The 15353-nt window shown below is 41.4% G+C and overlaps 1 protein-coding gene across 3 annotated transcripts in view; it reads left to right on the top strand.

Moving 5' to 3' along the window:
• Positions 1-15353, top strand: part of LOC124605616 (ATP-dependent translocase ABCB1-like) — a 242334-nt gene that overhangs the window by 67004 nt on the left and 159977 nt on the right. The window lies entirely within an intron of this gene.

Here is a 15353-nt window from a genome sequence, read left to right as displayed (position 1 = left end):
ATGGTCAATTATCAACGAAAATTGAGTGAGGAAATACTACAAATACATTTCTTCGCCTTTATTTTCATCCAATCTGATTGCTTCGCTATCTCCAGCGAAAGCTGAGAGGCACACTGTGGTGAACGCTTCTGCATACGGTTTGCTCCGTCTGCTCCGCGTGGAAGGTAAGTGGATACGCGGGACGTTAAGTTTCACACGAGGCACTTCTGGCAAAGAGCGAATAGCCGAGCGCTGTCCTCGGCTGAGACGTCTCCACCGCCGGCGCCTGTGAGCCGGTCTACGTAGCAGCATCATTGATCGTTGATCTTCTGCTTGTGTGCACTGCGGTAGTGTCCAGTGACCGAGCTCATCCCGCAGCTTGCGCTTTTGTTTTTAGTGAAAGCAAGTGTTTAGTAGTATCGCCGTTACTTCGTCTAAAAGGCTCCCGGGCTCGTATTTATTTTCTTGTTTTTATTGCTTGTAGATCATATTTCAGTAGTAGAGCTTTACGCCGCTATCAGCGCGACAGTTGAGTAGCTTCGATGTTGTAGATTTGAGGGCCTATAGTCGTATTTGATTGTCTGCCTGTGTGCAGCGCTATAGTTACAATGTCAGTGCTAACACTGGAGCGTGCGTTTTACGTTTTTGTGAGTTTAGTGGTCTCGTCGTTACTGTTGTTTTAAAGACACTAGAATTTGTTTTTATTTTCTTCTTTTTGTCTTTGTAGAGCTTAATTACAGTACACTGTTTTCCATTAAAATTGTAAAAATAATGAAGAGGGCATGCAACAAACGGCTTGAAGTGTATTTGGATCTGCAAACGATTAGCATTTCGGCACAGCCGCTCAGAATAGGTAGCGTTACGCCTTATACATTTTGTACATAAGGAAACAATGCGTTTATTCAGAAACTGCCTTTGATAGTAACTGAGAAGCTCGTGTTATGCATCGTGTAAGAATGAGAAACGTCTACCGGTCTGAGTAGGATTTCGAGAGACAGAGGATCGTGGCATATTGAGACTGTGGTTTAGCGTCCCGTGGTATATTTGCACGCATTGGGTGAGATCTCAAAAGCGCCCTCCGAATATAGACTCTATTGTTTCCAGAGGTCCGCACTTAAAGCCACGTACGATTTCAATCACCCCACGCCACTAGCGCCCGAAAGGACATATACACTGACGAAAAAATAAATCCCAAGACCGAGAAGGAGTTGTGCGACATAAACGGAAGTTGATTGGTGTGTCTCTACATCTGAAAGATGATTTCTATTCTAATTTCGAACCCGTGGCATAAGGGCGGCGCTATTAGCGCCGTTATGAGTTGCGACTCATCGCAAATCACGTTTCTTTTAAATCGCTCGTTATCGTTACTCATCTTTAAGACTGGATGTGGTGAGTTGATAGTGGTCAAGAAGCCTTTGAGGCGACAAACTCGCCATTATCAGCACCTCACTCAGTTTGTACGAGGTCACGTAATACTGCTATGAGAAGCTGGATGTTCCTTCTGCGATATTACAGAAAGACTTGACAGGAATGTAGCCAGTGTACGTGATTGCTGGCAGCGATGATCACGCGAATGTACAGGTACAAGAAGACTGAACTCCAGATGGTCGTGTGACATTGCCTAGAGCGAAGACCAATGTTTTTCGTGTATGGCTGTGACGCATTGTAATGCACCTGCAGCAGCAACTTCAGCAATATTGATACCACAGCGAACTGTTACAAATCGGTTTTTTCAAAGACAGCTCGCAGCCAGTCGCCCTGTAACGTGCATTCGACTGATCCTAGACCACCGCCATCGGCGACTACAGTGGTGTCAAGCGAGAGCTCATTGGAGGGCAGGTTGGAAGTCTGTTGTGTTTTCTGGAGAAAGCTGGTTCTTTTTCGGTGTCAGTGATGGCCGTATGTTGGTTGGAAGTAGGCCAGTTAAGGGCCTGCAACCAACCTCTCTGCATGCTGGACACATTGGACCTACACCTGGGTTTACTGTCTGCCTGAGGCAGGATTCGAACCTGCGACCGTAGCAGTCGCGCGGTTCCGGACCGCTCGGCTACAGCGGCCGGCGAAAGTAAACTAATTGTCTTTGCATAGGGCTGATTTCCAAAACAACCTACCATTAGCCTATTCTTTATGTAATAGGTTGGCGCTCAAGGACCAAAGAAGGGCAGTGTGACTAGCCAGCGTTATTGCGATATGCTTCGCCAGTATGTCATACCCGCCCTACAGGAGAGAGACGCATTGAACTCAACAGTTTTCTTGCAAGATAGGTCCCCACCGCACATTGCTCGTGAAGTTCACCTGCTTCTCCTAAACACATTTGGAAACGATCGAACTATCAGTCGATTGTTTCCAAGAATTTACCAAGGGAATATTCACGCATGTGCTGATCTGAAGCACAGCGTATCAATAGAGGTGCTTCATTCTGCTGTGCAGAATGCAGTCCCGCGCTTTCGGACTCTTTTGGACACTGGTGGGCGCCTCATATAGCCCCTTTTATAGTAGTAATGGTGCCGGTATGTAATGGTGTGATGTATCTTAGCAGCACATTAAAAGGGTTTTAATTGAATTGATTTAGCATTATTTCTCTTCGCCATGTCCTTGATATTATTGTTACCAAATTTAGTCCTAGTATGGTAATTATTATCCGTGTTATAACGTGTTAAATAGGGAAAGTTTAACCATAACGACCCGGTATATTCGGGTCCATAGATGCCTCACTACGTTATCCAAAAGCGTCTTATGCAAATTTCAACCGGTTTGGTTGGAACGACGTGCCATACCGTTTCCTTTAACATTTATATTGTTCTCTCGGCAATGCAGGATCATTGAGTCGCATCGTGCGCCTTCAGTCAGGAAGTTTGTTTTTAGCAAGACAAGTAGTCACACGGGTAGTGGGAGCGCGCGTTAGCTCTGCAGACTGTCAGCACGGCAACCATTGTCGAGTCATCCCTTGACGCAGCAGCAGAGAGTGGTGCGCTGACAGTAGCATGTCCAGTGACAACACCGGACGCAAGCAAGTGCCAGTTTTGCGCACATATCCGTGTGTGGAGGCTGCGAAGAGAACGAACATCTCCACATTACTGTCGTCATCCTCTTACCAGCTCAACACCAGGTATAAATTTATAGTTTACCATTGGACACACGACACTATCGTTTCTCGTTCGCATGAACGGTAATTTGGACAATAGCCGTTGCATTTGTGAGGTGGTAAGGTAGTGACAGCGCCCGAAATTCAGAATCGTGTCATGTCATGTCTCAAAAAGGTAATGCAAGATCCCACAATGCCCATGCTGGTCGTGCCTACGTCGATACGTGAATGTTTTATCGTTGCTCTGGCGAGCGCGCTTTCCAAATCTCTCACCACCTGAAAACATACCGTCATGGATTGGCGATAGACTGGCAAGCAACCACACGCCAGTCATTATGGTTGATGAATTCTAGCTCACATCTGAATCAGCATGGAATGATATACCCATGTGTATGTATCCATCTCCCAAAATTTCGCACCCCGAAACGTCTCAATAGAACCGTTTCATAATACAGTTGACCATTTTTATCTTGTTCCCGTCTCATCTGCTGCACCGCTTGTTCACGGTATACTTCAAACTCCCCCAGAAGGACAGAGCAGTGGGACTGTTATAAATTCAATAATTATCTCACCTTTAGATACAAGCAACTTGTGCACTGCATAAGAATTTTATGTTTTATGTAATTCAATTGCCACATTGGTCACAACGGTTTCCGTCAGATCACCGAAGTTAAGTGCTGTCGGACTTGGCTAGCTCTTGCATGTATCACCGTCAGTGCTGTTGGCAAGGGAGGTGCACTTAGCCCTTGTTAGGCCAGTTGAGGAGCTACTGGATTGAGAAGTAACGCCACCAGTCACTAAAACTGACAACGGACGGGAGAGCGGTTTACTGACCCCATGTCCGTCTGTATTCGCATCCGATGACGCCTAAGGCCTGAGGGTGACACGGTGACCGGTCAGTATGTTGGGTTCAAAAATGGCTCTGAGCACTATGGTTCTCAACTGAGGTCATCAGTCCCCTAGAACTTAGAACTACTTAAACCTAACTAACCTAAGGACATCACACACATCCATGCCCGAGGCAGGATTGGAACTTGCGACCGTAGCGGTCGCGCGGGTCCAGACTGCAGCGCCTAGAACCGCTCGGCCACTCCGGCCAGCGGTACTGTTGTGTCTTCAAGGCCTGTTCGGACGGAGTTTCGTTTGTTTTATGTAATTCAGTTACTTATCCTGTGTATCCTCTGTAATCCACATTGTAATATATGTAATGAGATCTTACATCTTCATATTTCCCGCTTTACCTTGCCTTTTGTGTGAAGGAATGAGAGAGGTTATTTGTCTTTCTTTGTTTACAAGGCATGTGGAAGACTAGCTGCTTTTCGGCAGCTGCGGGTACAGGGTAAACAACTTCGCGTTCGTTTACTGGGGAAAGGGGTGTATCCCCACTGTGCGTGTCTTATCTGTTACTTTTACGTTCGTGGCGGAAATGACCACTGTGGTCTTTTGTGTTTTACTGCCTGGTTCTCTGAGTGCTACCGTTCGTAGGCACTCTGCTACTGGCTGTTGGTGAGTTTAGTTCGTGGTTCTTAAGCTCACTCTTTCTACTTAAAAGTCGTTATGAATGTGTAAGTTCTTCATCCTAATAGAAGCGTTACATCTCCTTTTCCAGGATGTGTTTACTTATAACCGTAATGCTTCATTAGTGCAAGCGAGCGTCCCGGGTTTCCATTTATTCAGTACTCTGGGTTTTCTCTGGTCCTTCAGATTATTGGGTGTAGAAAGTTCTCCACTGTGTAATGATTATGCCAAGTTAGGGCGACCTTTATTGTGTGTGAATGTGATAATAAATGTGTCTTCGTATGAGTATGTTTCTTTCTCTCCTAGTCTATGGGTCTTTCCCTATCTCAGATTGCGTGCTTAGATATACCGATTTCCAAAATTTGCTTTGTTACACCTATTTCCACGTGTTCCTCGTTCGATGAGACCTCAACTCCAGTTTCTGTATTTCAACGCGTGATCCTTGATCAGCGTCTAACGTGTTATTTGAGCAACTGCATTTTCTTAGTTTTGTGAGATTCATAGGTTCATAAGTATGTGAAATCTTAAGGGACTTAACTGCGAAGGTTATCAGTCCCTAAGTTTTCACCTAAATTATCCTAAGGACAAACACACACACCCATGTCCGAGGGAGGAGTCGAACCTCCGCCGGGACCAGCCGCACAGTCCATGACTGCAGCGCCTAAGACCGCTCGGCTAATACCGCGCGGCTTTGTGAAATTTTTGTAATCTCTTATGTGGGGACCACGTGTTGCACGAACCAGGGGGGAACTTCAGCTTTCCTGGTCTCGTTGCTTCTGTTCACGATTCTTCGTGATTTATTTTAACCTTTGCAGTCGTGTACTCTTTAGTCATTAATCTCGTGATATTTATCTGTGTCACTGAGGTGTTGTTCGGTGGCTGATGTATTCACCCACTTGCTCTTTCCCTTCTCTCATATATATATATATGTAGTGGATGCGAATTCCCTTATATGTGTATCAGTAAAATCGGTATCAGTAAAATCGCCTCAGCCCTAGCATACTTATGATGGCTAACTTCTCTAGAACTTATCTTTTTGTTTGAATCCAGTTTGACTGCATAAAGCTGTAGGCTACGTTCCTTTTCCTCTCCTTTCACCTTCTATACAGCAACGAAGGTGTGTTAATTTAACGTGATCAAGTGAGTTTTTCCATGTTCAGGCAACCGTCAGCTATTGAGGTAGAGTATTCGACATTGTTTCTCATACGTGAATTTAAGAACGTATGTTCCCATTGAAAACTAAAACCGTATTTCCAAATGTTCAAATGTGTGTGAATTCCTGAGGGACCAAACCGCTGAGGTCAACGGTCGCTAGTCTTACACAATACTTAAACTAATTTAAACTAACTTACGCTAAGAAGAACACACACAGCCATGACCTAGGGAGGAGTCGAACCTCCGGCGGGAGGGTCCCCGTATTTACCGTCGTATCTTTCTGACTTACAGGGCGTCACTCTCACTGCAAAATGTAGTGTGCCAAATGCTTATATTTTCTCAGAATGTTTCAGTGTTGTTTTCAGAAGTCGCACAAAGGAGGCAGTGATAATAATGAAGCGTAATCTGATAGGCAGGCATATTTCTGTAATGCTGTTAGTAATTTCAATGTGCTTACGGCTACTGGCTGTTTATGCCGCCAAGCTGCGTGTTTATCGGCGCATGCGCCTCAGGATTTGTTCTTCTGGTATCCACGCTCTCCTCTCTCTCTCAGTCGGCATGTAGCTCTTAACATAGTCTGGCATTTTATGTGACTAGTTTTACTGAAGTGACTAGCCCTTGATTTTAGGGGCCTTAACTTTTATAAAGGGATGTACAGATCGTTGCCTACACATTCCATGTGGAGATGTAGATCGCTTTACTGACTGACTGTTCACTAATGTGAAGTTTGTAAGTACTACCTGTCTTATGTTGGTATACATCATGTTGTTTGTGACATGCCTACACTTGTTGTAGGTAGTGGTTTCTGTACGACGCTTGATATTGTTCTACGATATTTTGAATGTAATTTATGTTGTCGCATTGTATGCATGTTTCTTGTTTTTCGGAAGAAGAGGGGTTTAAATCCGTTGAAACCACGATTAAGGTTAATTGAAAACCACTATTTATTGAAACCGGCTTTCTGTCTTACTCATCTGCTGTGGAAATTACGATGTGTTTCTTTCAATGGTTCATTTGTTATTTATGGCGGAGGTTTAATTATAACCACTCTGTAATTTAAACAAAATGCTGTCATTGCATTCTTGAAAGCAGAATGTGTCATTCCAAAGGAAATTCGTCAGAGGGTGCTAATATGAACACTGTGCGTCGTTGACCCTTAACTTTAAAGATGATGTGATGGGAGCATCTTACTTGCGTGACAAGTTAAGAGTTGAACGTCCTGTGGCAGCAACCACTTATTTCAGCTTGCAAAACATTGTCAGACAGACTAAGGATGATCGTCATATCACTCAAAGAGAAACTGCAAGCGTAATCGGCATTCCACAGGAACTTGTAGGTCACATTGTTGCTTTTCTTGGTTATGTAAGATCTATGCACGAATGGTGCCCCGTATGGTGACGTATGAAATGAAAGAGCACACACTGTAAAACTGCCAGAAACCGTACGACTTCCTGCACGCAGTCCAGGTCTGACGCCATCTCACTTCCATTTATCTCCAATCATGAAAGATCTAAGGGAACACCAAAACGCATCTGATGCAGTTGAGAAAAATATGAGAAGCAGGTTACGGTAACAGAGCGTCGACTTCTTCCGCGACGGCTTCAGAACACTTGGTCGCTGGTGCTTATGCGTAATAGTGAATATCGGTCGTTAAAGAGCACATTCCAAGGATTACGTATGTTCGATATTGCAGTGCCTGTATTGTTAAGAAGAACAATGCAGGCATTTCCGAATGAACTCTGCATCGTTCTTCAATAACACAGGCACTGCTGTATCGTATTTATCTGCCGATACCAGACAGTGTCTTTCAATTTAGATGTCTTCCCCTATATGGAAATTACGTCATGAGCGTACAAGTTGTGACGCAGGAACGGCGGCATTTGGAAATTCGAGTCTGGTCCTGAGTGGTACACGGGTAGCCGAAGAGATTGAGGTCACTGCTAGCGTAACGCGGAAAAACTGGACTTTTGAGTCCATGCCCGGCGCAGGTCTTCATTGTCGTCATTTCCTTACAAAGCTGATGGTTGTTCGTATTCGCAACTTTGCATTTCATAATTATTTATGGGTTTGATTCATTAAAATGTTCACAACCGAAACCCAGTTTGTGAAGTAACAAGCATTATTTTTCTTTCTAACCTCATATATCACCTTAATAAATATTCTGGCGTACTGACGAGCTGAAACTATTTACGACAAGCAAATTGACAAGGAATGCCACAAGTTGATTTATTCTTACATCTCTTATGATTAGCATTATTGAGAGGCACCCACATGCCTTGCTCTTACTGTGGCATCAAGCAGTCAGGCCTGCAAGATGAGTGGTCTGCCAAGCGAGTGGATTCGTTCTTATTTATCGAGTAACATGAGCTCTAGTACTCACAATTAAGTTACAAATTATTCTCCTGTATGAATATTACGCAACGTAAACGGATAACGCACATCTGACTATTAGTAATTTACGCAACTCTGACTGTTCACTACGCACTGGCAATACCACATTTTCTTTCTTACTCAACGGCCTTGATCAACACGTGGCCATCGCACTGAATATGAATGGCGCACACATTATAAACTGTGGATATCATGACAACAAACAGTTCGAAAGAAAAGGCCACCAATCTTTTTCTTTACACTGTCTTTATTTTTATTCTGATAAATTCTATAACCTAAACACACCATCACATTTTCTACAACAATTGCACATGAGAAACTCCGCCCAATGGGCATGGCCTTACATTGGTGATTCTCTATCTTATGGTCTCGTAATTATCTAACCCTACAGTGCAATTTCTGGATAGGATGGTGGATCTTTTGCTATATCTCGCACTTCGACTTCACACCCATTATCACGAAAATTTCCTCCAGACCGAGCGGTACAAAAGGAACATGCATAATCCACTACCTCTGAACCTATCTTGCTACTCTCCCATGCAAACCACACATACTTAAATTACATGACATACACTACACTGGCAACATGGAATACAACACAAGGAATAGTCCCAACGTTATAATCACATCACTTTCAGCTTTCCCACTTCAATTAGAATACATCCCAGTTTCACAAGACACTGCCCCGCTTCGTAGCTTTTCTTTCCTACTTTGAACTCTGGAGAATATATGCACGTCTTCCTGTGCAATGCAAACCAAGTGGCGTTGCTGGATAGACGGCTGACTCACCTTGCTTCACTCTCAGAGTATTATAGTTTGAATCACGCGTCACACGGAAACATAACACGCAAAGTAATATTAAGAACATATTCGTCACACACGCGAGTTCTCAACTGATACCATGGTCGAGTACTTCTCTTTATCCTTTGTCTCACACACAGATTGAGACTCACACAGTACTCACCACGTGGAAGCACTCGTCTCGGTGACCAAAGGACCGTCTCCAAGATGATCATATATTCACATTCACTATCTGCGGTTAGCAGACGACCACACATTCATTCCTTTCACAGATCTCACCAATTTTTATGTAGGGATTTATTTTGTGGGAGTGCACATGTGATAAATTAAATAAATAAATCATCCTTCTTTCCTACACTGGTATCCGGCTTCGGTGTATTAAGTGAAATTGAGTTATTATTGCAAAAAACATGTTGTTATGACAAGAATAACGAAGAATGTTGTACCTATTTTCAATGTCGGGCGGTACTGTACCCTTTCATTATAAAAAAACTTTATTTGTATTGTTGGAGTCCTTAAAACGAAAGTACTAATGAGAGCAAGAGAACTGTAGTTGCCACTTGCCACAATTTTCAGTCATACATATTGTTCAGTATTCTCTAGAATTAATAAATTTTGTCCTGCATATTGAAAATCCTAGAATCCGTATTAAGCATCAACGATTTTTAAATCTGCCCTACTTATGCTAGTATGCAGAACAAAACGAGCTCGCTCCTTTAAAGGGAACTCGTTTACAGTGGGTTACTTCACTAGAAAACTGTACACCTAAAGGAATTCTTTATTTTTAATGACTCGTTTGCTGTTCCCCCAATTTTACGAGGCACACACAGCAAACTTACCTGTCCATCCATTTCGTACGTTACAAATTCGCTCGATAAAGAATGAACTCACTGATCTTGAATCATTCATCGAGAAACACACTTCTTAGTTCGTGTATTCGTTAATGACGAGAAATTTGAATAATCTGGCCGACATTCTTAGGTTGAAAATACCAATTGTACCTGTACTAAAAATTTTGTAACAAGGGCATACTCCACATTGAAGACCATAAAAATGCTTATAAAGGTCTAACCATAGAACAGACTGTATTTCATGTCTCTTCTTCGTTTAAAGCGTAATGCAATGTTCCACGGAGACGTCACCAACTATTTTACAACAGGTGAACCTAATGGATGGCGTGTGAAAATCTGCAAAGTCAGTAAATGTTGTAAGTTGAGAGGTTTTGCTTAGACTAAAGGATATAGTGAGCTTATTATCTGAACTTTGTTCCCCGTTAACAGTGTGCTAAATTATTTTCATACTGTATTTTACAACGACCAGGTACTAGACATCCCAACAACTTCCCCTCTTCTATTTTTATCATAATGAATAGCATAACCAACACAATCGGCTAAAACATACCACTGCGAAGAAGAGAGCTTGAATATCTCGCATTCATTGGAAAATAAATAAAAAAACACTCCAACGATGTGAACTGTAAATCCGTGCCAATCTTGAATAGTATACATTGCATAGCATTGCATTAACTCAGAATTTCACTATATTATTCTGAACAACCGTTTCTAACTTGTACAAAAACAATGGAAGAGCATTACGCCAGATACGAAAATCACAGTTTCCGATAAACACAGAGTACGCTAAGAGGCACGGGGTGTCATGTATTAAGTGTTAGGAGCAATGTGCAAACTTTTAAATACCGAACAATTTACAAAGACGTGGGTAGTTACAAACTAAACTTAAACTTCTCATAAGAGTATTTACTTTTTCCTACCAGTCAAGGTTAAGAGTTACATGTCACTGTTACGAAACGTATACATTAATACTGACAGCGAATAATATCAAATGTAGGATCAGACAGTACAGAAGAAAAAATACAACAATTTCCATAAACAATGAGCGCTGCTGACTTGGTCACCATGATCCGTCTCTAATAACTGGTCATAGTGAACACAAATTATTTTACGGTCTTTGTGTGGATTCTCATAGCATCACTAAATAATTATCTGACATACATGAACGTATGCGCAAACTGCACGGTCAGAACTAATAGCGCAATTGAATCCAAAAGTGGAGAAATTTCTACCGAATATGTGCTGTATATATCATCTTTAAGGTCGCGTTAGAGAGTGCTCTTTTACTGTGACTTATTTGCCTGAACGATATCATAATTAGTACCACAACGGAGGAGAATGTGTGGAGAGACAAGAAAAAATTGTGGTTCCAGAAGAGAGGCAGCGACGTTTTCAGCAGTCGCAGGAGCAATAGTCTGGATTATTGATTGATCTGACCTTGTACCATTTAGTCAACTCGGCTAATAAAGCAGGAAATCTGCTAAGAATAGCCCAGTGAACCCATTATCACAGCAAGGTAGACACGAGGCCTACACCCATAACAGTGCAATTTCATTGCCTACTTGACACATGAACGAAACACTGAAAGAAAGTTTGTCAAGAAAAAGGAAAGTATTCAAATAGTTAAGGAAGACGAAAATGCAATTATGTCGGAAGAGTGAAAGTCAATAGTAGGAAAAGGAAGAGAGTGAAAAATAGTAGGAGAACTTTGACTCGGGGGAAGAATGAAGCATGAAGCCGTCTGCTAGAATTTCGCACAGAGAATAATTTAATCATTCCAAACATTCTTTTAGGAATCATGAAAGGATATTTTACACGAGGAAGAGATGTGAAAAGATCGTAAGGCTTCAAATGGAGTCTGTAATGTTATGGCAGAAATTACTAAACAGATTTTGAACTACAACACATTCTCAGCGGTAGATGTGGACTGTGACCATAATTTATAGGTTATGAACTGCAGATTAACAACACAGTAATTTCAGACAGGTAGGAAATTAAAGAAATGAAGTTTCTGATGTTGGACTTCTGAAGGTAATAGGGATAAAATACAAGGAGTGAAAGGTTGTCTACATCTTGTACAGAAACCAGACGGTGGGTTTAATAGACGAAGGACATGAAAGAGAGGCAGTAGTCAAGAAAGGAGTGAGACAAGGGTTCTACCCTACCTCCGATGTTATAATGTCCGTACATCGAGCAAGCTGTGATGGAAAACAAGAATAAATTTGGAAAGAGAATGAAGGGTCAGGATAAAGAAATAAAATCTGTGAGGTTTGTTGATGACAATGCAGTTCTTTCAGAGACGGCGAAGGACTTAGAAGACTAGTTGGATTGAAAGAATAGAATCTCGAAAAGACGTAACAAAATGATCATCAACAAAGGCAAAACAAGAGTAACGGAACGTAGTCGAACTAAATCAGGCTATGCCGAAGGGATTAGCTTAGGAAATGAGACACGACAAGTAGTAGATGTGTTTCTCCATTTGGGCAGCGAAGGAACAGATGATGACCGGAGTAGGTACGATATAAAATGCGAATTGACAATAGCAACAAAAGCATTTCTGAAAAAGGAAATCTGTTAAAATCGAATATAAATTTAAATGTTAGGATATATTTTCTGAATCTATATGCCTAGAGCTTAATTTTTGTACGAAGTGAAACGTGGCCAATAAACAGTTGAGACAAGAAGAGGATAGAAACTGTTAAAATGTCGTAATACAGAAGAAAGCTGAAGATTAGATGGGTAGTTCGAATAACTGAAGGAGGAAGTACTGAAATGAATGGAGGAAGGGGGGGGGGGGGGGATTTATGGCACAATCAGGCTACAAGAAGGGATCGGTTGATACATCCAGAGGCATTAAGTAACCGCCAGTTCAGTAATAGAGGGAAGGATAGGAGTAAAATTATTGAGGAAAAGAAGAACTGTAATTCTGTAATCAGGGACAAATAGACGTAGGTTTCAGTAGTTATGCAAAGATGAAGAGACTGCACAGTACAGACTAACGTGGACAGCTTCATCAAACCAGTCTTCGGAATGAAAACACAAAAACAGCTTTTTCGAAATAAGATATTTCGGAAACAACTTAATAATGAAGAGGAAAGAAAAAAACAAAGCAGCTATAAGCAGATCGTCTTCCTCTCTGTAATGTGCGAGATATTCATTAAAGTATATCCTAAAAAGTATAAAAAAACTCACCAAGTTACCTTCCATTAGGAAAGTGGGATGTGCTCCAAGACTCTGATATAACTTTCAAAACGGTAAAGAGGCGCAATACGTCGCCGTTGCCATTGTAGCTTTTTAGAGCAGATCCACATTTCGTCGAGTAACCAGCCATTATCAACGCTAAAAACACAAGGAGTATATAGTAAAAGCACAGTATACAAATTTACAACTCATGACTCACCTATGTCGCTTGGCCACTAAATTCATACCAGTATTTTAGAGAAGTTATACATGCCCTAATACGTCGACAGCTGTTGTTCAGGCTCTTATCACAGTTCGTTGAAGACTACTGTGTAATGAAGGTAGGCTTTGCAGAGAAACACGTCGGTTGGCTGTGTGGTGCCCTCTGTATGAACTGATAACCTTCACAGTAAAACAGTTATAGTCTCTAATAAAACTTAATGTGGATGTGGAGTCAGCTCCCTCTAGCACCCTACCAAGGCATCATTGCTTCCATGCCACGGAGCATCGCTATTGTTACCCGTGCCAAAGCTGGACATATCGGCTATTAGGTTGGTGGTCATAATGTCGTGATCGATTAGTGTAAGCTGCATCTTCTGTCATAGTTCATCAAGAAAGTGATAAATTCAAAATTAAGTCAACTGCCCCCACACCATAACATTTACATTATCCTCAGCAGACCTAGAAGATACTTTCAACATAGGAGAAAGATAAAAGAATACGTGCTAATGAAATATATGTGAATCAGTTTCATTTTCCTAATGTCTCTGTTCTGTTGTCCTCTAGTGCAGAGAAACTTCAACAAATATGCATTAATGAAGCAGATTTGTAATTATGCTTGTAAATCATCTATAGTACAATCTAATATAAGTATAACCAATGTATTTCTTTTTTGTTTATGTTAGTTGAAATCAGTGGCAACAGAAATAAACTGAAGGGTGAAAGTGGTCTGGAGTGATTTTAGTAAACTAAAAATGATTTTTATAAACTATGATTCCGTAACTGTACAGTGTGTACTAGCAGCTGTAGATTAACGACAATGAGGAATGGACTTTTAATGCGAAAAAACCTCATAAACCCTTTGGCATCGAGCAGTTAAGGGACACATGTAGGGCATTACTAGCAGAAACGTGGAAACAAAGAAATGGGTCAGAGAATGGAGTGTAATGGAGTCTAACAAAAATGAAATGAAGATGGGAATGAAGTGTAGCTAGGTGAATGACTTATAGATGGGCCAAGAAAGATCTTTTCTAGATACCTAGGGATTAGAAAAAACTGACACAGTTCCCCATCGGAAGGCGATTAAATGACATTAGGAAAATGCAATAGTATCATGATTTCGTGTCCCCTGAATACCATGAAATGTAGAAAAGCCCACGACAAGTCTTCGTACAGCAGTGGGCATCAGATGACTGATGAGGGTAATGATTATGGTAAAAATAATTAGTTTCCGAAAGTTGGAAGACTAACTGCTTCCATGCTTCTGTACCAAATGTTCACAGTGAGTTTAGCTACAAGCACATGGTCCCTACGGGAGCTACAAGTAGGAAGACGGTGAACATTTTGTAGATACTGAACTGAGAAGTATATCATTAATTGGTATTTTCCAGTTTAGTCCTTGTAGAATTTCTGACACACTCTTACCGGAGTCGAATAAGCCGATGAGCAATCGTGTTGCCTTTCTTTGTATACGCTCGATGTTCTCCTCTGCTTCAACCTGAGGACCATCTCACACACCTGACGATATTCCGTTATAAACATCTAGCCGTTTACTATGCAATGTCTTTCATAGAGAAACTGTATTCCCTCCGTAGTCTACCAACGAATCTAAATCTACAACTGGCTTTACTTGCAATCGAGCCAGTGTGATTATTCCACTTAGCATCTTTATATATTGCTACTCCCAATTATTATTATGACGCTACGTGTTGCAGTTGACAGTCATTAACCGTGTAATCAAATGCTACTACATCTTTACATTTCATGCATTGTATGACTTTATTTTTCTCTGTATTCAAAGTCTGCTGATAAGTGGTGCATCTAGTTGATATTTTGGTGAGATATGTCCGGTTATTAGCAGTTTACGTCGGATAAGGATCCCACTTATGTAACCAGGTTATCAGAAAAGTGTCTGAGATATCGAATATCCATTAATTCATTTAAATAAAAGATGACTCTTAATACTACCAACAGACCTAAAGGAACTATTAAGACTTGCTGATCGCTTTGTACTAATTTGTTCGGTTAACTATTCGAGTTGCATTTATGATTCACCTGGATTGAGAATATCCGTATAGCAATGGATATACGTGAAATACACTATATATGATGTATGCAAGGACAGGAAACGGACAGTTACAATACAGAGATCAATGGTACAACCTTATTACCAT

Source organism: Schistocerca americana, chromosome 3, assembly GCF_021461395.2.
Source record: "Schistocerca americana isolate TAMUIC-IGC-003095 chromosome 3, iqSchAmer2.1, whole genome shotgun sequence".
Lineage (NCBI taxonomy): Eukaryota > Metazoa > Arthropoda > Insecta > Orthoptera > Acrididae > Schistocerca > Schistocerca americana.
The sequence above is the reverse complement of the archived record's forward strand: the minus strand, read 5'-3'. Positions and strand labels throughout refer to the sequence as shown.